The sequence below is a fragment of the Neolamprologus multifasciatus genome, chromosome 2 (genome assembly GCF_963576455.1).
Source record: "Neolamprologus multifasciatus chromosome 2, fNeoMul1.2, whole genome shotgun sequence".
Taxonomy (NCBI): Eukaryota; Metazoa; Chordata; class Actinopteri; order Cichliformes; family Cichlidae; genus Neolamprologus; species Neolamprologus multifasciatus.
The window spans coordinates 11,338,717-11,364,577 of record NC_140440.1 but is presented as its reverse complement, the minus strand read 5'-3'; the positions used below and the strand labels follow the sequence as shown (position 1 = coordinate 11,364,577).

The 25,861-nt window shown below is 37.6% G+C and overlaps 1 protein-coding gene across 6 annotated transcripts in view; it reads right to left on the bottom strand.

Annotated features, from left to right (window-relative positions):
- The window catches only part of lingo2 (leucine rich repeat and Ig domain containing 2), a 235,845-nt gene that overhangs the window by 176,495 nt on the left and 33,489 nt on the right, over nt 1-25,861 (bottom strand). For all 6 annotated transcript variants that reach the window (XR_014876710.1, XR_014876709.1, XR_014876715.1 and 3 more), the window contains exon 2: nt 14,032-14,104. The gene's annotated coding sequence lies outside the window, so the exon portion shown is untranslated. The remainder of the gene's footprint in view (nt 1-14,031; nt 14,105-25,861) is intronic.

Sequence of the window (25,861 nt, the reverse complement as noted above, 5' to 3'; positions counted from 1 at the left end):
AGGTCCCTTCATAATGACTAGCTGCCTATTGCTGTCCTAGTTTTTAAACTTATATGTCTGAATAGCTGGAAATGTAATAACCAGCCACACAGTCAATATTGTTGCTGCTTGCTTGTTTAATTAGTGATATTACTTCCTTCTCCCACTGCCCACATCTAAACACATATATAGAATAACCTCCGTTTCCCTCCTGCTTTCTCCAACGTCTATTTGATTTGCTCAGTCTTCATCCTGCCAAGGCATTGCATCAGGAAACGGTGTAGAAGACAAGAACTTGACAAGAACTTGACACTTGGTGGATCAATAGAGGATTGAATCTTCACTGCACCAAAAGTCAAACTACATCGTAAATCAATGGCTGGGAACTACTAACGGGAGAAACATCCTCTTATTTTGATTTTTATGTTTTTGTTATTTTCCATTGTGTACAATGCCATTATAGAAAAGTTCTAGGAGAAATAGGCTTGCTTATTGTATGTCTGATTTACAAGTATTCTTGTTTCTGGAGTTCTTTGTGAATAAATTTAAGACAATTTACCTGCAGCTTACTAACAACCTTTATTCATATACAAATTAAATAAACTGCATTGTAATTGTATTAATTAAATAAGTGTAAATAATTGTATTATATATTTACATACTAATGTTTCAGATGTTCTTCTTCAGAACGCAAATATTTCCATCCCAATAGCAAATGTATGTCTTTAGCAAGGGATTTGGCTCAGAGAAATAGTCATGTCTTAAGCCTGAATCATCTTCAGTGATATACAACAGTAAAGCAAATCTCACTCATGAACTTAATTTATGTCCTGATTATGTGCTGAGGTTCCATTTTGACAGTTATTCTTTACTGGTAGTAATATATTGTGACCCATAGGGGTGGGGGAAAAAATCGATACTATGTAGTATGGTGATATTTTGTTTGCTAATAATGTATCGATACAGGGACAGCAAAAATCGATATTTTGTTACAAAAAAGGTTTTTGTGCTCTGACTTCAGAGCATGTTGATCCTTTTTCTGAGCAACAATCCTGACATTCCTTCACTGTCCAAATGTGTTTAACTTTTTTTTGGCGGCAATAAACATGACAGTTTACTTATTTTAATTTAAGACATGTTTTATTTTAATTAAGTTTAAAACTTTTTTATTTGATGTAAAATTATATTTTGTTTTAATTTACTTTCAAATTCTTCAGTTGCTGAAGGGGCTGCATAGTTTTCATAAACTGCATAGTTCAGAATAGCTATAATTGTACCAGATGGTAAGTTGGACTAGACTGTAATACAAACAGTTGTATTGTTGACAAACAATACAACTGACTGAAATGAGAGAAAGACTGAGTGCGAGACTTTGTTATTAGATAAAATAAAATGCATAAATGAACAGGTAAATCATATTGGAGATTATGTATCGGAATTTCAGGAGCGGGACCACGCCTCCAAACGCACTCCTTCCGGTTGTCATCTATATAGGTTCCCCCCAGTTCTGCAAGCTGTTCATTCTCGTTTACGTGCCCCTCCCTCCCTCCTTGTTCTCAATTCTTTACCTACTTCCCTTCTATTTAGTACACGGGGATCTGCCCGGCCCGGGAGCTGTCGCCAGTCCCCTTCGAGGCCTTCCCCAAACCGCAGCTCAATTCATGTCCAAGCATCACCTTTACCTACTAAAACGCTGTCAAACCTAAAATGAGGACGAGGGCCCAGCTAGTGAAAAATATTAAATGCCCCAACTGTGATCCTCCATTTTATGATAGTAATTTTTCATATTTAAGGGCTACTTTTCTTTTTTTATAAATCTAAAAATAGAAAAAATAGAAACAAAAACTTTGGGTAAAATGTCAGTACTTAAATGTAAAAGTAAATGTGAGAGACTCAGCTGCACAATCAATAGCCACCCTGACCAGTTAAATGCTCTGGATTGTAATGAATGTCAAAGGTGAGTGTACAAACAATCCAACACATTGACACCTGTTCCAGCTTGTAACGTTTTGCTACTCTGTACGTGTGTGGCCTTTTGCCATGCTAACCAATCGACCTTCGCACAAATCATTAGCAAGGGTGTTGTGAAGACCAGTGATAGAATCTATAATCTTGGTCCCTTTATCTGGCTACCCAGTTTAATGACCGGGCAGGTGTTAATGATGATGGAGACTAAGGCTGGTTCTGATCAGACACAATGAGTTGAGTGTAATGGACTGAAAAGCTTGCTTTGGAACAAAAGTAAATTATGGCCCTCACAATCAATAGTAATAGTCAAGTCAATAGGGCTTTGCTCCAGTTCTCATTGAAATAAGGAGCAAACCAACGAATTCTTCCTCCTCATAATCCTTAACTTGTTTTCATGATAGATGGATGGATGGATGGATGGATGGATAGATGGATAGATGGATAGATAGAAGTCTAGTATAACATAAAAGAAATTTGTGGTTGCCTTTCCATATTTAAATTTAATCTAAAATTAAATTAATTAATTGAATTTAAAATTAAATTGTTTTTATGATAGATAGATAGAGCGATAGAGAGAGAGAGTCAATTTTACATACAAGAAAACCCTTTTAATGAAAATACAATGAGAAAAGAAAGAGGACATATAAATTGCTTTTGCAGGGTAATCGCAGCCTCCCTGCACCATCAGCTGCTGAAAAGGACAGCACAATCAAATCATCACAATCAAATATTCATCTCATAGCTGCTCTTATTTTCCTCCTTCTTTTCTGTACATGTCCTGATTCATTCATCAGCTTGTCACAGTACTCTTTCTGTCTTCACACACTCTCTCTTCACTCATTTGTACACTTCTATCTCTTTCCTTGATCACCCTAAGCTGCTGCACATCCTTTCCAGCTCGATCAACAAATCTTTTTGTCCTTCCTCAGTGTTTCACATACGCTTACAATAAGCTTTAATCTTTGCTTTTGTTCTATGCCTAGCCTCCCGGTTTTTTGTCTCACTGACTATCCCGCTGTTTCTTTGCTTTTTGAATACTTTCTTATGCTTGCTCATTTCACCACTAAATCTCCTTAAGGGAATATACATGATGTGCATATAAATAAGGGGCGTTGTGAGGGTATACACTGAAACAAACATTTTATCCTTTGTTCCCAGCTGTCTAATGGCAAGAGCGATGGTATACCTTGGCTAGATCATCAATCTAAAACTTGCCATCACAAACACAATGTTAAAATGATGAAAGTAGGCCATCAATGTCATTTTAACCTTCTGCTATGCTATTATTTGCGAATTAGTCCTAGAATATTTTGTTTAAAACTCTGATATTTGACAAAGGGATTATTTGACCTGGTAATAAAAGGGAAAGTTGGCCAAAAATTATAACCATTTATCATGCCTGTGCTGAATCTCGAGAAAATCGAACAATTGTTTTGTCATTTCACTAAAACACTAAACCAAAAAAAGGACAACTTTACTGTTGATTGTAGGGTTACCACAGTTAGTTAGTATCCTAATTTAATGAAATGTCTCATACACTGATTTGTGTGGATACGAGACAATTACAAACCAAATAAAGGACTGCATCCTTTCAATATCCCTCTTCTGGCAAGGCCTTGTGGATACGCAGAGCGTGAGACAGTGAGTCATGAGACATATGGGAGATGGACTGAACACTGCTTGGTGTAGCATGGGCAGAGAATAAAGCTGGTAATCAAAGCTGACCAGCCATGAGAAGCTTTATTTTCAGACACTCTTTTTATTGGAAAGGGAGTCTGACGAATCTTTGACAGTCACTAGAAAATATTTATGGCCTTTTAATGTGCGTGTTTATGTGTCTATGTTTTAGTGCTGTGGCTATGTCCTGTCTCACTGGTAGCCCTACTGTTTGTCAGTCTTATCTCGTTAAGCTGTGAATGTAGCCCATGTATAAGCAAGCATATGAGTTGTGTTTATTGCCACTAAAGAGGGATAAATACATTATCCCATCCATTTTGTCATTTTCTGAGTGTGTCATCCTTTCAAATCTTAGATCATCAGCTTTGTGTATGAAATTAGTTAACTCTTCTATTTTAGTTTGGCTTATAAGAAGGGGTCAGCGTAAAGCCTCTTATGTCACAGTAAGGCGTGAGTCATCCAATCTGGCTGAACCATACAACACAATAATATGTCTATAAGGAAGAACAGGAAGGTGCTAAAGCAGACAAAATAAAACTATTTTTTATTCTTATCTCATTTTAGCTTTTACTTGTTGTAATGACAGAAACCACAGTGGCCCTTGTAATCAGCCACAATATCCCCCAACAGACCAGTAAAGGAGCAGCAAAACTCTAAGTAACAGAACTATTACTATTTTATCTCCTAACACACGAGCTTGATCTTAGGAATCTCAGGTTAGCCCACACAGGAGCTGATAAAAGCCTTTGTGCCTTACCTCAAAGCAGCGTGGTTTTGTAATTCTCTCTGGCAGAAAGTTAAAAGACACAGAAATGTAAAGCTTTTCTGTTTCCATGCTCTGACAGGTATGCTCACATGCTTCCAGACAAGAAAACATTTTTGGATTTCTTTGATAATTCAGCCTGTCACGGGTACTCAAGTGGCAATAAGGGTGTTACTACTGACGCCATCAACAAATCAAACTACAAATCAAAAGTGTCGTTATAATATAAATAATGACAAGGTTTATTTGTATATCGCCCATCAAAAGCAGTGTGCAAATATGTTTAACACAGAACACAAAAATTCACAGTCATGTATAAATACTAGAGGTGGGGATCACCATACAACTCACGATACGATATTATCACAATACTTAACGCACGATACGATATTATTGCAATTTTTAAAAATATTTTGCGATATTCAGATTCTGTACATAAAGGTAAACTTTATCAATATTCATTTTATCTAATATCAAAGTCTCATACTCAGTCTTTCTCTCATTTCAGTTTTATTGTTGACAAACTGAACGGTTTGTATTACAGTCTAGTCCAACTTAACTGAATCAACCATCTGGTACAATTATAGCTATTCTGAACTATGCAGTTTATGAAAACTATGCAGCCCCTTCAGCAACTGAAGAATTTGAAAGTAAATTAAAACAAAATATAATTTTACATTAAATAAAAAAGTTTTAAACTTAATTAAAATAAAACATGTCTTAAATTAAAATAAGTAAACTGTCATGTTTATTGCTGCCAAAAGAAGTCAGAGCATGTTCCAGTCCACGAAAAAATTGTTTGTAACAAAATATCGATTTCTGCTGTCCCTGTATCGATACATTATTACCAAACAAAATATCACGATACTACACAGTATCGATTTTTCCCCCACCCCTAATAAACACATAGGCTGATGTAGGTCTAAAACTGAACAAATAGGTGATTAAAAAACAGTGTAGCATGAATAATAGTTTGAGTGTCATTATATCCTAGAAATAGTTCTCATTAGTTTTCCTCACGACATGCTCATTAATGTGCATGTTACACCCCTTACTCAAACTTTTCCAATTCTGAGGAGGTGAACATAAACAAATTTCGGCAGAATCAAGGAGTTGCCTCATTATCTCAACCAAAGTGACAGGAAACAAGGGAAGAGATCATTTCATTTTTTTTTATTCCCTCACAAAGCTCTGATAGGTGTAAAGATTAGAGACTATTTTTAAGAAATACTGCTCTTAATGATTTTGCATATCACCTGGAAGCATTGTTGTCTTGTTTTTATTTATGCAAGTAATACAGGCTTCCTGCTGTACTCAGTGTACCGCTTGCATCCGCAAAGGGCTTTGTCTCTGATCACGTGTCCTAGTGAAACAGTTAAAAAAACATGTTTCAGGATTGTTTGAGTCAATGGTTCTCATTAAAAAAAAAAACATTAATTGCCATGATTAATTAAAAAGAACATATAAAGGAACTATGGAAGAGGTAAGGTGATGATACATTTTAAACAAATGATGTGTTAGACAGTAGCCTTGGGAAGCTATTAAGAAAAAGAAAACAATGGTTGAAACTCTCTACGCCTTGCAGGCAATTCATTTTTCTTTGTCTGAAAGAAGATAGGGGGTGCGATTTCTGCAGGTAATTGCTTATGTTAATCACAGTCATATTTGAGAGTGGGAAGAACCCTCTGCCGTTCTTCGAAGCAAGCAAGGCCATTGGTCAGCTGCCCCTTAACCAGAAAGAGCTTCGGTGACTAATTACTGCACTCCAGCTGCCTACACTCTCTGGAGCACTCACCCAGCTTCTTTATCCAAGCACTTATTTTCTAGTCTCTTCTGTAATCACGTCAGTCCTTATCCAGTTGGGAACGACCATTATGTTGCCCTTAGATTCTGACAGTTGAATGTAGTTTCCATATGGAAAAGAGAAACAAAATGTGAATGTTGCATTCCAATAAACACTATTTTTTGTTTTATACATATCTGATAGGATTGGTATTGTTTATACTATGAAATATCAACCACAGTTTGTTTCCAAGGATCGCCGCTCTGAGCCAATAATAGCAATACCAAATGGTAATACAATACATAGAAATGTGAATAATCATTCAGTAGGTTTCATTTTCTTCTCCTTACGGGTTGTTTGGATTTTACTCCATTCTCTAGCTCATATCTATGCCCGTTAAATTAATCCTCCAAAAATAATTAATAAACTACAACGAGAAAATCCAACCAATCTAAGGGGAATAAATAGAAAATACATTTACAAATAATAAAAGAAACAAAAAAGCATTGAGGTTCAGTTCATTTTGAAAATCCTAATTATATCACCTTATTTGTGGAGCATACAAAATAAAAGCATCTTTAAAACACGCCTAAACATGGCGCTAATTTAACTAGATTTAACAGGCTACATGCTATACTCTGGGCACTGTGTGCACACTACCAATTTTGTTTTGATCTAAACCTATAGCCGGAATCTTGAGTACTGCTCAAAAATGGGTTTAGTATACTGGACCCATTTTGGAGTGATATTCAATATAAATATCAGTCACATCAAAGAACAAAAAACTGCTATTTTGAAAAGAGGTAGAATCTTCACTCCAGCCTTTAAGAGGGACCCAGCATCACACAATTTATTCCTTGTTGTAGTGACTCTTTAAAACTATGCACACAGGCTCTCTGTGCAATTCCCTGCATGGGCATGTTGTAGAGCAGTATTGATTCTTCCTTTGTTTCCAGGTTTTAATGTTTCTTTATGATGTACCTGCAGATATCCAATATTCCTGTTCATTTTTTGCTATCTGTTTGAAAAAGCACCTTGAGTATAACATCAACTTTTTATGTATACATCTTCTTTAAGATGACCTTGTATCATCAGTGACAGTTTTGCACACAATTCTTTAAACATTTTTGTTTTAAACTATATTGTCTTGATGCTCAATCAAATCCCAAGAAATCTTTAGTTGTGGGGATTAAACCATATTGCGTTTCGTCCAAGCTTTTTTTTAATTTACTTATTTTTTGAGTTCAGTTTTACTCAAATAACCTCGTATCCTTGCCACCAAAAACTTTTATTCCAGTGCTTCACGAAAGAACGACCATGGACCTACTGTTAAACTACAGCAGTCAGCTGTGTCCCAACCTCCTCAAAGCAATCTATATAGCATCCACTTCCTCCAGGCACTTGGGAAGCTCACTTAAAGACATCAATACTTCAGGAAATGAGACACAGAGCAATGGCTTCAAAGACTGAGAAGTTAGACGCCTGACCGAGATGCCCTTACATCTTATTTAAGGCGTTGCTGCTTAGTGTAGCAGAGATCATTGAGTGAAGTGTTTTCTTTCTTGTTAAAAGATCAACCTGCACGAGAGGTCCAGTCAAAAGGTAGCAAAGTAAGGCAGTTTTCCTACTCCTGTTTGATCAACTGTATGTTATTTGTGCACTTATGAACACAACAATATTTGTGAAATTGTTCTTAAAAACGATAATATAAAATATATATAAAATGATAATATATTTAAACTGAATATCAACTAGAATAACCACAAATTCAATTATTTTTTCCCCTCACTATATAGACAGTATAAAACCTTTGAGTACACTTTTGATTTAGCCAATTGTGTGTCACAGACTCTATTTGATTTGCCCTCAACAGTCTTGATAGATTCTCAACTACGCGCTTCAATTAAGTCAAACTTCCATCATAACGTTTAAACACCTTTTCAGGCTCCTATTCACAGCTGAAGATATTCAGGAGTACACGAGGAGGATTAATCCTTATGTTTAATATTCAGATAACTTCCGTGTCTCTTTCCTGGAACATTGCACTGCCAATCAAGTGTCAGTATTCAACCACTGCCGTCAACAGCCCCCATCCCTATTGCCTTGGCAACAGAAAAAGACAAGTGTACTGGGAATTCAAATCAACTGGCATAAGAATGACAGAGGAGGGACTTGGCAATAACAGAGTCAGAGATAAAAGTATCACAAATTACTTGTGACAAATGGCCCACAATCTATCAGTTTCTAGTTCCAACTTAAATTGATGCAATATGAAGACGCTAGGATGCAAACGTTGACCTAGTGTGCCTCAATCTGATGAATAGATGTTTTTTGGGGGGGGTTTTTTCAGATGATTGATACAGTTTTAACAGACACAGAGCTGAAATGTGCCTCAGAGGGTGATTTCAGACGTTCCAACAATGCATAATCTCGATGTCCGCTGCAACGCTCATCCGTGATTGATCACGTTGTCACGACGTCCGTATATTGTCATCATGGGGCTGCACTCAGTTATCACATGAGCTCAAATTTATGCTTTATTTGCTATCTACACATTCATGTCTATTGCAGCAGGCAACATAGTTCAGCTCGACTGTCAGTGGAGAGACATACAGAGACACTGCAGCACCAGCATGGAGACTAACATCTGAGATAACGCAACAGCAAGCGTGAGTCGTAAATTTCACTGTGTCAGATCGATAAGGTCGATAATCACTTCTCTTGCACATTCACTTCTAAGTCAGAGCTGAGAACAATTGCCCAATAGTCAGTGGTTCCAACCAACAAACTACACTTGTGTGTTAAATCTGTTTTGGAAAACACTGTTATCAGGTGACTGATTATGCACAAGAGGAGTACATTAAAAAAGCCCAAAAATTAAGTATTTCACTACTTTTTAAATGGGAATTTAAATATTAATGTGTATTGTATGTAGGGATGGGTACCGGTGTGGTTCTGACATAAACGGTAGTAACCAGACCGAAAAGCAGTGCACATTTCGGTGCTTTATTTCTGTGCTTTTTTTTTCCTAAGCTGTGATACACTTTAGATTCTAGCCAATCATTTTACGTTTCCAAGGATAGTAGGCGGGTCCAGGTACGTACGTTCTTTTAGAGCAGAGCTACAGATTAAAATGCCCAAGGTGAAGCGGTCAAAAGTCTGGCTGTACTTCACAGCAAAAGATGCAAACTCAGCAGCCTGCAACAAGTGCTTTAAGCTGATACTGTGATACTGTCAAAGGAGGTAACACCTCAAATCCGAAGAAACACCTGGCGACGCATAGCGGGTTTTTTTAAAGCCGAGAAATGCGCCGTATTTGATAGCTTGCTGCGAGACCTCACACCGTGCACATCTACTGCGGGTGTGGTGCCTCTTATCGGACCCGGAGCCCTGCCAGTGTAGCAGAAATGATGAGGATGATGATGCAGCAGCAGCCGTTCTTCTCTGCGTGAGTAGCTTAATGTTGTTCGTGTGTAATTTACATTGAGTAGGCTAACCACGTTATTACATTAATGCATGTAAGGTGAACTAGCAAACACCGTCATAGCTACATGCGGCTGTCTTCTTGTTTGATGGCAGATACTCCCTTCACCCTGGCCAAAAAGGCTAAAACGACCAAAGAAAAAGTGGAAAACAGTTGAACATGAGAGGTTTTTGGACAAAGTTTGTGTTTTTTCCATTGTTTAAGCACTGCTTCCAGCCAAGAGTGATACCATATATGCCCTATAGCTGCAGAAAAGGCTAACATTGTTATCTTTTTACAAAAAAACAGCTGAACATGAGAGGTTTTTGGACCAATTTTGTGTTCTCCATTCTTTAAGCACCGGTTCGAGCACCGTTTAAGCACCGGCACCGTTTCAAAAGTACCGGTATTGGATAAAACCTAAACGATACCCATCCCTAATTGTATATTTAACTGCCCCATTTTTGTTTTACACATGCCTTCTCACTATGTTTCTATCTCATATGTCACATATTTGTCCTTATTTCCAATAGATGAAGCCAGGTGGAAATATAAAGCCTAACCCTGCTCACCCTATTCAGGTTTATTTGTTGATCTACATAACATCTGAGGCATCCTTTCATGCGCTGCCACCTCCTCACTCAACAGGATGGTGCTGCTGACTGTCTGTTCTCTGTAAGAGGCTCTGATGTGGCAACCTATGCTCCATTGCTACTGCTGGGCCCCTGCTGGGCCCCTGGTAGCAATGAAGTTGGAAAGTAATGATGATGTTTTGAGAGAGAGAGTTAGGTTTGCGTGAGCGGGTATGCAGCAGGTGGCATTAAACACATTTAATGTTAGTGTTGACCTCAAGGGCAAGCTTCAAGATTTTAGGTTTATTAAAACATCTCAAACGCAGCGTAATTCTTTTCATTTTCATTTCTGTGGGCCTGTGAGACTGTGCATAATATAAATCACAGCCATACATAATCCTGACTTTGATCTTTCGAAAAAAAGTATTTTTATTGCTTTTTCATTAGTTCAGACAGTTTATTAGTATTATTTTCATTGTACAAACATACCAACCGGAACAATATATTATTCAAATGTTGTTTGACATCAGTGTATTCTAGTCGCTTATGAAACAATGCAGTGCAGGTGTTCAGCAGAAGAAACTCAAAGAGCAGAATTGCCAATTAGGAAAAGAACCTTTTAACTCCAGGGCTTCCGGCTCTCAGCTTTGAAGTCAGTTTCATATAAATTCATAGTCTCTTGAATTTATTTGAACTTCACCACATTTTGCATATTGCTTCTGCTTTATAGATATTCTTCAGTCTAGGAAACACTAATAACGTATAAGAATTCTGTTTTTAAAATGTTCTTCTCTAAAGAAAACTTTACAAATGCTGTCTTAGTAATGATCATTCCCAGGCTTTCATTTCCAATCACAGAAAAGTAAAGTATTAACGCAATGCTTAGAAAAATACTGTTGGACAAGGAATCCAGTCCACTAACTAGGGAACACGTTAAATTGTGAACTTACTTAATAAAGTTGCCTTTTATCTAGTAAAGTAACCCTGCAGGGAAAACATGTTTTAACACTAGATTTACTAAACCTGCACAAATTTGCGTAACTTCCCTAAATCCAACACCCCCTAGAATCACTGGTTTTTTTTTTTCTGGTGTCCCGAGGTGTTAATCACCCCTGCTGAGGTTTTCACGGGTCGTCAGCTCGTTTCTCCTCCAGCTTTTGTTGTGCAAACCACCCATTATCCTTGAGGCCTGGCACATTTGCATTTGATCACTCAGAGTTGCTCAGATCCAAGTCAGGCCAAACCTCTGTGTTACAACTTTCAGAAATGCCTGCCGTACCTGTACAAAATATCCCACACATTGACTGACCTGCAAATATAAAAGACGCACATTCACACCTTCCTTGACTCTCAGCACAGATCTTCCATTGTTCCATTGTCACTGTGTATGTGAGGGAGTGGCATTGCTTGACTACAGCACAGTGCTGTGCATAAAAGCAGACCGACACAGGCGGAGGAATGATTTCTTGTTTGCATTTCTGAGAACGCACATCAGGATGGCCTCCGTATCACTGCCACGCAGTAAGAACCTCTCCGCGCAACAGGCTTTGGCCTTGCTTCAGGAAATTGACGAAGCAGATTCTGATGGAGGAGAGGTTTCATTGGTCCAGCAGGCCACTGATACCTCCTCAGAAGAATCTGAAAAGGAGACGGAACAAGAACCCAACATGCCTCCATGGAAGAGGTGGTACTGGGAAGCCCAGCCAGAGCCACACGGCAAAAGACGGCACTGTGTGGGTTGAGGAGGACATTGGAATGCCCAGTGCAGGAGCAAATCGTTCGTGCTTCACTGCGCAAGCTGGACCCACAGAGTCTGCTAAGGTTTGTCACGGCCATAGTAGATATGATATTTATATAAACCCATTTAGAGTGAGGTTCATGTAAATTTACCATTCTCTAGGTGTTTATCTTCCGACAGCGTAAGATTACAAGTGTGCTCCAAAGCTTCCTTTGCCTGTTAGACGTGGGAATGCTGCAAAACACCAGAGAGTGCACGGTACATCAATATATATTATATACATACCATAGACATAGATACATAGATTAAATTTACACTATTTATGCAGGAAAAACTGTTTAGATTTCCTGTCAATTTCAAATGGGATTTAAACAAAATAACCTTTTGTTTGCGATATACATACACTACTGAAAAGCACAGGAGTTAGAATGCAGTACTATTAATTTTCCTTAGCCACTGACATATTGTTTGAGCTAGTACTTTAAATTTCCTTCGATAAAGTCACTGGCTTGATAAACGTCACATCCCTGTAAAATAATAATGGAAGCTATGAGAATACACACCAGCTGTGGCTGAATAGTTTCTCTTTACCCATTCACAAACAAATGAAAAAGTGTTTCTTCATAATCAATCAAATCAAGTAGAACTTTAGTTTTTAGTAAAACTCACTTCAATTTTCTTTTTTGTATTGGATTTGTTTGTCATATCTGCTACTGAACAAAAGGACAAACAAATAAACAAAAAAAAGCAAAGATGACATCACTCTTTTGGCATTTCCTTTGATAATATCCAACAAAGTAGCAGCAAAACAAATATTCCAAATGTGATTTTCTTTTAAAGTAAGAAGACACAATATGATTTGCGCCTTCATTCTATGTTATACAGTCGTATTTATTTTGAAGCCTGGCAAGCAGTCTGAAAAGCTTCAGTTGGTATAGATCATTTTTACTGTCATCACACTGCCAGTAGCTGCAGGCTAGAAACAGCAATGACTTGTTCCATTTTGTCAATCTCCCCAGAGCTATCACAGTTTTACTAGATCCCCACAAACCTCAAGCAACATCTCCACTTCATGTTTGATTAGTTGCATTGGCAATTAAAATCCAATATCAAAACAATATCAAAGTGGTTACCACATGTATTGTTTAAGCAAAACATATAATTACCAAGAGATTCTGGTGTAATTGGCAACATCATGCTTTATTGCTTTCCGTTCCACCGCACTGTGTTCTCCCCTAACGTTGCCAGTATAATTTGGTACTGCCGGATTGGCACAATAGTTGGCATGGACCTTTGAGCATGGAATTATCATGCTTAGCACAATGACAAGGATTGGTAGGAGAGAATGACTTCATGGTTCTGTATTTTTGCCCTTGGGTTTCAGTCACGGTGATCAGCCCTTGTTTAAGCCACAAGCACCTTTTTATTTATTTATTTTTCCACCACAGTCACACTATTTTAATAAAGAATAACTGAAAATAGCAGAAAATGCTGACATGCTTTACATCGATACATTAAAGCATGTCTTTAAAAAAAAAAATTTTTTTAGACGCTCATTAGTTCTTCATTGCAACATTTTACAGTGCTGAGAAATGCAAAAGTCAATGTTGTTTTTCAAGATTTGCTCTGACTGTCAGCAGATTACTGTGAAATAACAGTGTGTTCTGCTGGCCTATTTTAAAAAGCCACCAACGGATTCACCCGCTATCAGTGCACCTGCGGGTGACTTTGTGTGCATGTGTGTGTTTCATTTTGTCACAGGTTTCTTACTGTCAAAATTGGTTCTCTTATTAACAGAAGAAAAACATAAACAAGCAATATGAGAATACCAAAGAGTCAGGTTTCAGAGCTTTGTTTTGCACACCAGTTTCACAAAATTAAAGTTATTCTTGTTTTAATTTTCTTTTAAGCAGGTATGCCTGGAAATCTTTGACCTGTGTCTATTCATAACACTAAGAGTATTCATAAGAATATTCATAGCTAACACATGGTTACCCAAATCCATAACAAGTCATGCATGAAGCCCTGCTATTTTCCCCTGTGGAACACATTTATTCATGCTAGCAGAGACACAAAAGATTAACTTACCATACTGGAACAGAGGCAAAGAACATTTCAGCTTGCTGGCAGGATAGTGGAAAGGTGCCTACACAGATTCAGTCTGAAACATAAAAAGGAAGGACTTCTGTAAGGACACGCAATATAAATGACTTATGTTATTACACAGGACAGACACATCAGAAACATTTGAAATGTCAGCATGCAAGAAGCTTGTGTCATCCACTCACTGTACTCAATGTCACATTTAATAAGAGCAAACACTGAATGCCTAACACAAAGATGCGCGGTACAAAAAGATCCTTGACTTTATGCAAGTCACTGGGTTGTTTCTGTGCATGTTAAGGGAAAGATAACATGAACGCAAATGCCTTAAACGACTTTGCAAAATGTGAGATTAGTACTTAATTCATTAAAAAAATATATCACAGTGAAGTTAAAGCCTTGTATACACTGAGATAGAAGCTCAGTATTTCTGAACTACTCGTTTCAATTTGTAAAACTTTAATATTACATTGTGCAGCAGAATCCACACTGTTGAATTAGAATTAAATGAGATCATAAACAGTCTATTCCATGAAACAATAAAGATTTACCAACTGCTTCGATTTGGAGCAAATATTTCACTGTAATATAAGACAGGGTTTTCAATCAGTATGATAAAATACTTTGATTTTTCACTACTGGGTTACTTAAAAAGACCAATTAAATTACATATTCCATGAGTACAAAGAGCATCCTTTTGTCTAGCTCCACCAACCACTATGTTACAGGCTTCATAAAAACCTGTGTTCTGCTGATATTTTGTATACATTCAGTATACAAATGTACCTTCACTGCGAGACAGTTTACAAACAACACAAGCAACCATTTTTGTCATTTCAGTTGAATTGTTATGCCAGTTGTTTTCCCATAAGCAGCACTGGTTGACTTCTACTTCTGTCAACCGAGAACTTTAAACACAAGAAATATGTCTTTAAAATATGTGTTTTGCAGCATCAAATACATCTCCCTGTCATTTTAATACTTTAAAAAACACACCATTCTCACTGGGAAATTTTGACATTTTCATCAGTAAAACACAAAACCAAAAAAAACCAAAAACAACTTGAAGTAATGTTAAAATGCAGCTTTATGGTTTTAATTTCTAAATGCTAACACATCAATATTTTTCACTTGAATATCACTAATATATTTGATAGAATTGCATTTGACGTGAAGAGAAGGCTAACAAGCACAGAGAAACCTCAATCTGCCATTCGCTGCATTTCTTCCTCTCTGACAGCAATGTTTAGAATTAATGAGATCTCGAGCCTGGTTTACTCTGAAAGGTATGAGCCAGCAAGAATGGAGATGACAGGAAAAGTCAAAGAGCCACAATAATTATTTATTTATTTTAAAGACAGAGACTTCCAAATGATTTTTTCTTGGCTGCCTGTTTATTCTTCGCACTCAAACATTTTCTCGGTTTTAATCACACCATTTTCCCAAATTATTCAAGTTAAAGTGAGACAGATGCTGGCATCTTTTTCTGGAACTGTTAGCTATTTTTTTTTCTCTTTTTCACAAAGGGAAGGAGAAAGGCACGATCCTGGGAGGGGATTTGTGGGGAGGAAGAAGGAGAGGGCGAGGAGAAAGAAGGAGAAGAGAGGGATGAGACACCACTGGGATGTAGTCTTGGGTGTGCCAAGGTCAGCAGAACTCTCACTATGAAATGAAACACTGCCAAACACACACAAAAGGATAGACCTAACAGACAAACACTCACTCACACACACACAAGTAGCAACTCACTGCCCCATCTTAGCTCTTCCCTGAACACAACCTGCTGAGAATTGTTAAATTACCACTGGGCTCACACTTGGCTTTGTGGCCCCATTATATCTATGCACACCAGCACGCCCCCATGTCCACAGACTCTTGTATAAAACAAGTGGCCATAGCAGCTACGGTGATGTCACCCTCTGGTTTGTGGACTGTTGTTTTGAGGGATCGAGTTTGGTTTTTGGCCTTCCTCAAAAGAGACTACACTATATAGCAAACTGCAAGTCAACCACAGCTATGCACAGCAATCCCAAAGTGGAAGAAGGGAGGTGGAGGTGATAGGAGGAGCAGAGACTCCACATTCTACACACCACTAATAAATGCAGATTGAAGGTACTTTTCAGACCCGAAGGCACAATTCATTTTTTTATGATTGTTTCTAGTTTTGCACAGCCTGACCTCAAATTAAGACCCTGCAAGAGGAACAGTTTCTTGCAGGGTGGGGGTCTGGTTTTCCAGACAAGAAGCGAAAGTCAGAAGGCTGACAGGAAGCATCTGTCGTGGAGACGGAGACAATGTTATTTTTAATTGTGTTAAAAGTCATTGTGATTATGAATCCTATCTATGTATAAACTGTATTTCAGTGACGTTTTAGGGGCGTCATTAAATTTAAGCCCTCAAAGGTATAAAACACCTGCCTATGCTCTGTAAGTCGAAGATCAATTGCTGTCTGCGTATGGTGGTGATCTTCCCACGCGTGTACTTCATTAAATCATCGTTTGATTTCACCTGGCCGGATCAGTGTTGTTATTCTTGGATTACCTCCTGCACCTCTCCTCAATATTGAACCCTTAACTGCTGATTTTTTAAGGTTAATTGGAAAGTTGTTTATTTAGGCAACCTCTTGCGACCATGGGAGTAACAATAAAAATGGGGGAGGAGTTTATTGAAAATGGGAGAAGTTTAAATTTTAACATGTGAAAGGGGCTGCTTACACCTAAAACCAATGTTTTCACATGGGATTGCAATTATGAAAAGACAATAAAGTTCACGTGTAGTTATAGAAGCTATTCAAGCTGTCAACCTGCCATTTAAGTATGAGGATGTTTTGTTTCTTTGTCATTACATTGGTGTCTTGCTGCCTTTCTTGCCTTGCTGTACAGATACTTATGTACACGTTCAGTTGCACATTTTCACATTGTTTTCTTTTCTTTCTTTTTTTTAGTTTTTTTTAGAAAAGGTTGCCTGCCAATATTAAAGATTTCTGTATAGTTTTTTTTATTTCTTATTTATATCCTGTTCATAGCCTGTACATAGCTTGTACTCACTACAGCCTGTACATACTTATAGTTATAGAATATTCATAACATACTTCATACCGTGTACATTATAACATACCATAATAGACCCATTTCTGTAATATACTTATATATATTATTGCTAATATATATTGTAATATATCTATATCATGGCTAAAGCACTTCTGGATGGATGCAAACTGCATTTCGTTGCCCTGTACCTGTGCATGTGCAATGACAATAAAGTTGAATTCTATTCAATTCTATTCTATTCTAAAGAATAGAGATTAAGTAAATGAGTGAGTTTGAAACTCACAATGTTGCTATAACGAGTGCAATAAGTAATGACCCACATGACCCTCATAGTACTTCTTTTATAAGACTGATTTTGACCATTTAGGATGACTCCTATGTTGTAAACACATACATATTGTATCTCATACACTGTGTGTGGATACACTCAAAGGAATATCCTCTGTTTTAAGGATTATTTAATGTTCCAATACACTTTCTGTAGTTTGCTGAAGAGTAATCTTTTAGTCCTCATAAAAATTTCAATGAGAGAGAGAAAAATATAATGTTTGGCTGTGTGTTAAACAAGTTATCAGTCTTAAAACATTCATGCTTATTCATAATAAAAAAAAAGTCATTTCAGACTTTAGGGAGAACAGGCGAAACATTTCCACATCACATGGGTATTTACACAGTATAAACAGAGCGACTTTTGTAATCCTTTCAAAGGTTTCTTAACTAGTAAAGTGTTTTTTGTGATTTTGCTTGTTTCCTACAGTGTGGACAAGAAGGTGTGCAGAAAATTCAGAGTTTATACCAGCATTTAAATCACTCTGATTTTCATTTCCTGATCAAGAGATATTAAAAGTGTTATATAAATATAGGTTTAGAACTGTATATTTCCCATATTCTGATTGCATTCATCACCATAATTTATCAGGACTTCCCTGAAGGCAACAGGTGCTAAATAATTGATGAAAGCCTGAAAGCTGTTTGGCTCTGTGAGGGAGTGCTTGCAAGTCTCTCATGAGAGAAAAAGGCAACAGCCGCTTTGAAACCAGCGGAAGCCGGCAAGCCGCAGAAATTACTTCTGTGTTCCGTCATGCCAAACATTTAGTGCTGAGACAATGCAATACAGTGTCATTACAGTGCGGTAGCCTTGCAGGCAGAGACATCAAAGATCTGGTTTGTTTAGGCCTCAGTTAACCAAGACAATCAAGAGATAACGATACAGCTGAGACTAATTTCAAAGAGAACTACTTACCATTTTAAAAGTAAGGATGTTTAAGGATCTTAAAAAGTGAAAATGAATAATATTTTTTTATGTACCTTGAAGTAGATGTCCAATCTAAAATTAAACTAATTTTTTTCACACAATTTAGAAACATGAACATATATTTTATAAAACAGCAAGCTTGTGGAAAATATTCAGATCATTGTCATGAAACTGAAATTATATACTGCTTTCTTAATGTTATAAGCTAGTGATTTAAGCCCATATAATGGGATATATATATAGCTCATTTATAGTTGGTTGCTAGGCAACATGATGGTGTCATAATATCTCAAATAAGGCAAAAACGAAGGTTTTGGTTGTTCAACTCCTCCTCGTACTAGAGGAGTTTGTTGTTGAATTCATAAAAACAAAGATTGTATGAATTATAGCAAGATATACAGTAACATTAGTTCCAGATAAAGACAAACATATTAGTAAGAGAATCAAAATGATCAAGGCAAGTTTATTTGTATAGCACAATTCAACAGCAAGGTGATTCAAAGTGCTTTACAGAGACATTAAAAAACAAAAACAAATAAAAAGCATGATTTAAAATGGAAAAAAGAGAAAGGAACAGTAAATAAAATCAGTAGTTAAAATGTAAGTTTTGAAAAGTTAAGCTTAAAAGTAAAACAGTGTGGATTTGGTGCTTTATTCAAGTGCAGCTGAGAACAGGTGAGTCTTAAACCTGGATTTAAATAAACTGAGTGTTTCAGCTGATCGGAGGCTTTCTGGGAGTTTGTTCCACATATATGGAGCATAAAAGCTGAATGCAGCTTCTGCGTGTCTGGTTCTGACTCTGGGAACTGATAAGAAACCAGATCCAGATGACTTGAGGGATCCGAAAGGTTCATACTGGGTCAGGAGGTCACTGATGTATTTTGGTCCTAAACCATTCAGACTCAGATTCAGAATAAAGCTAAAATACAAAGGTTTGGACACCGTTGTGCATGTTTCCCTACTGTAGGGGTCTCTGCAAGCATACAGGGCTCTGAGAGGGTCCAAGATGACAACTTTGGAATTCTACTAGAAACAGTCGATTGTATTTGTTTGTCAAAGCTGAATCCAGAGCAAACTATGCTAAATTAGCGTTTTGAGCTAACAGCTACAATATGCATAAAAGTTACTGTATGGCTATCATTTGTTAACATGATGCTTTCCGACACTCTCTTTTTTCGTTTTTCACCAGTGTGGAGTTTCTCCATGGAGACTTCTTCCTTCCAGAGATAACCTTCGCCTTAATGGGAGCAATAGTGTCCATGACATTTAACATTTTAGCATCGAAGCTATTGACGAGCTCATTGACTGGACCTCTGGACAGGCCAGGTGTTAATGGGAAGACCTGGTTAAAGATCTCACTACTTTTGTGATCACTGCTGGTGACATATTTGTGTGCGCTGAAATTTTACTTTCAACGAAAAGACAGTAATGATCAGACAGACCCACATCAGACACAGTAACCTTTGAAATGCTCAGGCCCTTGGAGATCAGTAAGTCTATTATGTGTGGTCTCTGTTACATGCTGAGTCAGCCCAAAGTTGCCCAGAGTGTTACTCAGGTCTTTAGTCCCTTCGTCCTGAGGGTTGTCCACATGGATGTTAAAATCCCCAACAATAATTACACAGTCGAAATCAACACAGATCACAAACAGACCATTAAAAAAGTCTGTGCAGTATTTGGGAGGGCTGTAAACATTAAAAAACAGTCGCTAGTTGTCTCTTGAAAAAAACAAACGAAAAAAATAAAACATACAATACAACATCAATATGTCTGTTTGTATTATTTCCTTTCTCTTACAAAATATAAAACTTGTAAATAACATTTTAAATAACATTAAGTTCTGTAATATATATGCTTAATTGTATTAAGATAAGGCAAATAACTAAAAAATACCTTCACATTAAAACAGTACACAATCAGGGTTGCCCTTTTAATTTTGACCGCATGTTGGGATAAAAAGCAAAATCTTCAATTTGATTCAACAAGGTGAAAACACTGATTAGGATGATAGTTGTTTAACAAAATAAGTGGAGCAATCTTGCAAACAGTGTCACCCTTTCCACAGGCACCTTTGCATAACATGTCCAGGGTGTTTTAAACACAAAAAATCGGTACTGTATGTACAAAAACTAAACCATACTAGACCCAGATATCGTCAGGGAGGTTTGCATACTGCTTAAGGAAATTGTTTTTGCTCAGTAAAGCACAGTGCAACTCAGCATCTTGTGTATGTCAAGGATCATTCCACTCAGTTGTGTATACGTTTCATTCGAGGATATTAGAACTATAAATGCACACTCAACCTCGCGTCAGGAAAGGGTGTAGCTTATGTAACAAAAAACATTAGCTGCACTGTAAAAGATCTGTGGAACCAGTAACAATTAGTATTTTCTCACACTAATGTGCTAACAACTGAACCATGAAATGAAGAATATTGTTATGTTTGCAGTTCTGTATGGTTGTCTGTCAGATGATAATCATTCAACCTTTATATTAGCCAAGTTAATGTTTGAAGAGGATGTGTTGAAATGGCAATGCTGCCATTACAATATTAATACACAGCAGATCCGCAGAGTCATCAGAGCATAAAGTTTAATCAGAATCATCATGTGCTGTGACAAAAACACTGTAAATGATTATATTTCCCATTTGCTTTTGTGAAGATCTTTCATTTTAATGAGCTTTGTTGGAGTTTATCTTTAATGTCCCAAGAAATGTATACAGATAAAGAAATATGTAGAGTCCAAAGTTTGAACTTATCAATTTCATTTAATTCCCTTGAGTATTTCCATTGGACTTCATTTAATTGATTCATGGAGACAGAGTTGAAAGACTAGAACAAATAAATTTTTACAGGGAAATATGAATAAATAAAAACAGAAATGCTTTATGCATCCCACATCTGGGAAATTCTGCATTTACATCATCAGATGTAAGAAAAGCATTATAGTCATTTTATGCGGTATAACAGATTTCTACATTCCTATCTTACATAAAATGATTCATCATTTACACCATCATGACTGCCCCTATATTATTATTCTGTCCTGTAATAAATATGACGTTGCGCACAGTAGAAACACATGTTTAAATGGTTAAAAACAAATGAATATTTCCCCCCCATCAACAATTACATGCAATTAAAGATGTTGCTTGACAACTTAATGGCATCAGACAACAATTTCTTGGAACCACCCACTCTTGTCTCCAATAATTCAAGGAACACTTCAACTGTGTGATTTCTGAATATAAAGGTAACACTTTGTTAAGGAGTAATTGCTCATGACTATAGGCCCTCTAAAATACTAATTAAACTCACCAAGAGGTCTTGGTTGTTTTACATTGTGAGTTGTTTCTGTTTAGGATACTTCAAAAATGAACTTCAACAATCTTTGATTACTAAGCTCACTTGTATTTTGAACTACCATTTGCATAGTCATATCACAGAGCAGATGGCCCGATGCATTCCTCATTTTGGGGATAACATTACTTTCAAATGGTTTCTAGGAAGGCATGCAGAACCTTGATTCTTCTACTACATCAAATATTCTCTCACAGTTCCAAAAGCATTGAGATCCACAAAGACACTTGATCAAAAACCATTTCCATAATTCATCAAACTTTGCATGTGCATTTAAAATAGATATGTCCACAGTACATGTTCTACATCTAGTACAACACATTCAGTTTTTCTTTCTTATGAGAAAAGATAATAGCGAACAACTATAAATAGCCTGGTCTTTGTTAACACAATTTACAGGGGGTGAATGAGGAGGTGGGGATAAGGGGGATTGGTTGTTCCTTTCAACTAAAGATGGTTTTTAGATTAGGCAGGAAAATTGCTCTGAGCAAGTCAACTGTATTTGTCATAAAAAGAAAGGATGACAATGTCTCGGACTAAAATTATGCTGTGTATGTGCCCCTAGTAGATGGTGAATAGAAATAATAAAAACCTACATATTGTGATTCATATCTTCTTATTACTTTTATCAAAAGAAGTCAACCATAATTACAGAAATGCCTTTCAATTTTAGTACCTCTCATAATTTACAGTGCTGTGGGTTGTGGCTGAGAAACTATAAATCACATTTTGAATATGAATGCACATATTTTCAGATTACAAGCACTTGGAATTGGCGATATGACATTAAACCTATTGCTCTGGATCAGACCTGGTAATGTCACATTACCAGATCTATATCTGATAATGTGATGTAGATCAGTCAGCCACAAGATTTGCCAAATATTGTGTAGATCCCCGTCTAGCTGTCAAAACAGCTCTGACCCATCGGGGCCTTCTGGCTGTGATTTGTGATGCCTGGAACTAGGACACCTGCCAGCAGTTCTTTGGGTTGCTGGGTGGGAAGCTGGGTCACTTACATGAGTTCAACAACCCCGTGCCTTCAGCAAAATATTTCAATAAGTTGGTCAATGGTGCAGCATGGTGATACAGTTGTTAGCACTGTTGCCTTACAAGCAAGATCGTGGTTCAAACCCGCCGAGTGGCGTGGGTCCTGTGTGTGCAGTTTGCCTGTTCTCCCAGTGCTTACATGGGTTCTCTGTTGGCACTCTGTCTTCCTCACACTCTGAAGACATGCTTCTTAAATTAATCTGGTTATTCTAAATTAGCTGTAGATATAAATGTGAACATGAATGGTTGTCTGTCTCTGTGTTAGCCCTGTGACAGACTGATGACCTATCCAGAGCGTGTCCCACCTTTCACCCTATGACAGCTAGGATAGGCTCCAGCTCCCCTGCCACCATGAATTGAATAAGAGATTAAGAAAAATAGATGGGTGGAAGTTGGTTAATGTTATTTATTCCACTTGTGTGTGAAATTAATATTTATGCTGAGCAGTGTAAAATGAGGTACGTCAGCACTTCAGCAAGTGCTTCATTCTCACAGCTGCCATGAAACTTTGAAGCAACATCTTTTAAAACAAGCATAAACACTAGCTTCTCTATTGGGGTTGGGTGATGTGCTCTATATTGCAATGTTCCTATCGCCCCCTGCGAGATCACCAATCAGCAACAACATTTCTGCCATCTGTCATCCTGCAGAAGTGGTTACCATAAATCTTCTGCCAAAATTCATAAAATCTGTCCAAAATTTTAAAATTTCTATACAGGGCATTCTATCTCAGAGAGTATTGTGCACTGCGTAGCAGTGTTGCCAACTTAGCGACTTTGTCGCTATATTTAGCGAGTTTTCAGAGCCCCTTAGCGACTTTTTTTCTAAAAAGCGACTAGCGACAAATCTGGCAACTTTTTCTGGTATTATTGGAGACTTATTTATGACAACTTTTTGACGTGAAAACGCGTATCGCTCTTACTCTTAACAAGCAGCGGTGCTGCCTTGGGCACCTCACCCGTGCCAAAGCGCTCACAGGCGGAGGATAGTCCTCCTCCAGCTGCTATCAGGGCAGGAGATGCTCACACCTATGCGTCCAAACGGGAAATGAATCGCGCATGAGCGAAGCCGCTGCTCCCGCACTGACTGTAACGCAGTCAGTTCTTCTTTTACCGTTATGCTGTTTTGTGGATCACACGGTTTAAAACTACTTATAAACACACACTCTCACACACAAAGTAACTCCACCAGAGTGCCTATTTCGGGTCACTTTTGCCGGTCCAGGCCTGGATAAAGGAGCAGGGTTGGAATTGTGACATTAAAAAACAATAATTGCTAAAAGAAATTTAATTTGTAGTTCTAAATAAACTCTAAATGCATTTAGGACGTTTTTTACTCACTTTATGTCTCTTCCACGATGTTATTTCTCTCTCCAACAGCGTAAGTTACAATTACATTAGCATGACCAATTATGCAAATTAGGTGATGATGTCATTTGGTGACTTCTAGCGACTTTTAGGACAGCCAATAGCAATTTTCCTTACTGAGGAGTTGGCAACACTGCTGCATAGTTAATGATCTAAACTTTTATTGTTATTTTTTCTGCAGTAATTTTATATTGTATAAAATAGACATGAAATAGCAATTATAATAAAATGTATCATTATTATTATCATCATCACACAAACAAACACAAGAAAGCTTAAATCAAGTCATGAACAGGTGAAGGCAGATTAATCGGGTGATTAGACGCAGATCACAACATACAAACAGATGACAGGAAATGGAATCATAAGAAATCAAGCCAAGAACTCAAAAGGCCATGACACCACCATGAATAAATAAAAGGAGTAGTACTAGAGTTAAAAAAAAATCAGACTGTGATGGCAATGTAGCTAGACCACAAACCACTAGCAGCTCAAGCACAACTGCTAAAGCGCTTTGACATTCAAACATGCATCCATTCACTTCCGCTTATCCTTTTCAGAGTCGCAGGGGGCACTGCAGCCTATCCCAGCTGTCTTAAGGCAAGAGACAAAGTACACCCTGGACAGGTCGCCAGTCTAACACATAGACAAGAGTCACATTCACACCTATGTGGCAATTTAGTGTTTCCAGACAATTGCATGTCTGTGGACTGTGGGAGGAAGCCAGAATACCCGGACAGAACCCATGCAAACAACATACAGCTTGTTGCTTGTTGCCCTGCTGGGGCCCCTAGCTAACTCTCTCTCTGATTCTTGCGTAACCTGGGTGTCTATTTGGATAGCTCCTCATCTGTAGTTAAATCTGTTTTTTTTTCAACTGCGCCAGATTTCTAAAGCTAAGCATTATATACCACACAGGGACCTGGAAAAACTTATCCACGCTTTTGTGACCTCCAGGTTAGATTATTGTAATTCTCTCTACTGTGGTCTCCAAGCCTTCTCTCTTCGAAGGCTGCAATTCGTTCAGAATGCTGCGGCTCGCCTTCTTACTGGCACTAGAAAATTTGACCCTATTACTCCGGCTCTTGTTGATCGTCACTGGTTACCAATCAAATATCGCATTGAGTTTAACTCACTTTTAAAATCCTGAATAACATTGCGCCCAGCTACCTCACTGACCTCCTCAATTTGTACGCTCCCTGTCGTGCATTAAGATCATCAGGTCAATTACTCCTGGCCCAACCTAAGTTTAGACTGAAGACCAGAGGCGATCGTGCCTTTGCTTCAGCTGCACCCAACCTTTGGAAGCCTCCCAGCTTCTATTCGAGCCTTGGACTCTATCCAATCCTTTAAATCAAGATTAAAAGCATATCTATTTGACTTGGCTTTCCCGACCAGTTAATAGCCTTTTAAATCTTTTAATTTTTAAACTTTTAAATCTTTTATTAAATTTATTATTTTTACTGATGTTTTTGTCTTCTTAGCATATTTTCTATATATCTAACTCTCCTGGTCTGTTAGTGCCTCTATCCTGTCTGTGCTTGTGCCCGATTTGTACCCTGTTATTGACTTATGTTGACTCTCCATATTACTGTGAAGCACTTTAGTGTGCCTTCGGGTTTTTAAATGTGCTATATAAATAAAGTTGTATTGTATTGTAAATTGCACACAGAAAGACCCCGGCCTGATGGTGGAATCAAACTCAGGACCTTCTTGCTGTGAGGCAACAGTG